General features: G+C 56.2%; 1 non-coding gene across 1 annotated transcript; it reads left to right on the top strand.

Moving 5' to 3' along the window:
* Window positions 1–733: 733 nt before the first annotated feature.
* On the top strand, window positions 734–806 carry TRNAV-AAC (transfer RNA valine (anticodon AAC)). The gene has a single exon. It is a non-coding gene; the product is annotated as a tRNA-Val (tRNA).
* The last annotated feature ends 1,694 nt before the right edge of the window (window positions 807–2,500 follow it).

Genomic DNA, 2,500 nt, shown 5'->3' with positions numbered 1-2,500 from the left:
AGCCCGATCGAGCGGCAGCAGATGGCCTTTGGCCAGCGAAGGCTGCCGCTCTTCTTCTTGTTTCTCTGCTTGAGAGGCAGCTCAGTCCTCTGCGCTTGCGCCAGGGGCAGGCCACGTGACACGCAGGGGTCAGGCCGTGGAGAGACTGGGGCATGGCGCCAAGTGAGGTAAGCAGACCGCCCCCCTCCCCCTCACTGCTCTCTGCATGCGGTGGCTCGTTGGTCTAGGGGTATGATTCTCGCTTAGGGTGCGAGAGGTCCCGGGTTCAAATCCCAGACGAGCCCTTTTTTTTGGAGCGCCGAAAACAAAAAACACAGAGTCCCCAATTCCCCCCCAAAAATAGTTTGTGCGTGACCGTATCTGGTTCGATGCCCGTCGCCAATGGTTGGCTGCTTTTAAGCCCATGGCCCAAGAGGCAGTGTTGGAAATTCCCCCTCCTTTGTAATGATGCGCTGGCGGCGAGCTGATGTATAAAGGTTTGGACATGCCTTCTGGGTGGGGACTGCCATGGCTCGCGCCACTGTTGCATCCAGCTTGGTCTTTTGTATGTGTCTGCAGCCTGTGTGTGAGGTGCTGTGAGTGCTGCCATGTAGGTCCGGCGCAGGCTTGCGCCAAACTTTCACGTTGGTGTGTGCCACCTGGCAGGTACCAGCGGGCCCCATGAGACATCAGTGCCACAAAGCCTTTCAGCTGAAAGCTGTCCCAGCACACTAGAGCGCAGCCTACCAGAGCTGTTTCTGTAGTGTAGTGGTTATCACATTCGCCTAACACACGAAAGGTCCCCGGTTCGAGACCGGGCAGAAACATGGTGCTGGTTTCTTTTTATTTCCACAATGTCAATCGGACACATTTGACCGCATGCAGGTTTCGACAGGTATGGACAGGCCGGCACTACGCCATGAGTGATCTGAGGCCAGCCCTTATTTGCACCCTGCAAACTGTCCACTGGCTCCATCAGTGGGCGTTTCCTGCCATCCCTGGGTCCTTAAGTGAGTGTTTGGGTACTTTTGATGCAGAGATCGGGGCATGAAAACCGGTGCTGGCACCTGGCGACATTGGGTACTGAAGAATCTTTCCCAATCCTGCCCATAGCTGTCAGGGTGGCCGAGTGGTCTAAGGCGCCAGACTCAAGAGACGCAGCTCTTCCCTGCATCTGGGTGTTCTGGTCTCCGATTGGAGACGTGGGTTCAAATCCCACTCCTGACAAGCCGGGCTCATTTTTTTGAGCACATTTCAGAGTGTAAGGCTTGCGGAAAACCTCGTGGGGGCCCCCAAATGCAGCGCCCAGCAAGCCTCCCTGTTCTCTTCTGCTGCCTTGCAACTGGAGCTGTCTGCCAGAGACGCCGGAGGCACACCTGCCCTTAAACCCCCACTGGCCCACGGCTGCAAAACCCGCATTTTCTAGTGGCTGGCTTGGTGACATATGTCACTGAGCCCAGTCTACTCAGGAAGTGAAAAAAGTCCCCTTCACAGTTGGAGAAAGTGCTCTCCTGCCACCTGTCGGTCGTTGAAGGCACCACACCTCAGCAAAATAAAAATAAAAAAACAGACATGCTCAGTCCGGGGGATGTAAAGGTATTTACATAGCAAGAACAGAGAGGCTGTTGGGAGATGACAGAAGCCATGCTGCCCCAGAGTTCTCTTCTGAAATTCGCAGGAATCCAGAGGTTGGAGCGGGCTGAGGGAGTGCGCCTTCTTGCCTCTGTCGGCTTTCAAGACACATCCTCCTGCTGGGAAGCTGCCCACCCTGAGCAGCACAGGTTTGCGCTCTAGGCCAGTCGGCCACATATATCTCGCCTGATCGAGCCCGATCGAGCGGCAGCAGATGGCCTTTGGCCAGCGAAGGCTGCCGCTCTTCTTCTTGTTTCTCTGCTTGAGAGGCAGCTCAGTCCTCTGCGCTTGCGCCAGGGGCAGGCCACGTGACACGCAGGGGTCAGGCCGTGGAGAGACTGGGGCATGGCGCCAAGTGAGGTAAGCAGACCACCCCCTCCCCCTCACTGCTCTCTGCATGCGGTGGCTCGTTGGTCTAGGGGTATGATTCTCGCTTAGGGTGCGAGAGGTCCCTGGTTCAAATCCCGGACGAGCCCTTTTTTTTGGAGCGCCGAAAACAAAAAACACAGAGTCCCCAATTCCCCCCCAAAAATAGTTTGTGCGTGACCGTATCTGGTTCGATGCCCGTCGCCAATGGTTGGCTGCTTTTAAGCCCATGGCCCAAGAGGCAGTGTTGGAAATTCCCCCTCCTTTGTAATCATGCGCTGGCGGCGAGCTGATGTATAAAGGTTTGGACATGCCTTCTGGGTGGGGACTGCCATGGCTCGCGCCACTGTTGCATCCAGCTTGGTCTTTTGTATGTGTCTGCAGCCTGTGTGTGAGGTGCTGTGAGTGCTGCCATGTAGGTCCGGCGCAGGCTTGCGCCAAACTTTCACGTTGGTGTGTGCCACCTGGCAGGTACCAGCGGGCCCCATGAGACATCAGTGCCACAAAGCCTTTCAACTGAAAG

This window comes from Ambystoma mexicanum, chromosome 2q (genome assembly GCF_040938575.1).
Source record: "Ambystoma mexicanum isolate Mex_15411 chromosome 2q, UKY_AmexF1_1, whole genome shotgun sequence".
Lineage (NCBI taxonomy): Eukaryota > Metazoa > Chordata > Amphibia > Caudata > Ambystomatidae > Ambystoma > Ambystoma mexicanum.
Note: the sequence above shows the minus strand (reverse complement) of the source record. Positions and strands in the feature narration are given on the sequence as shown.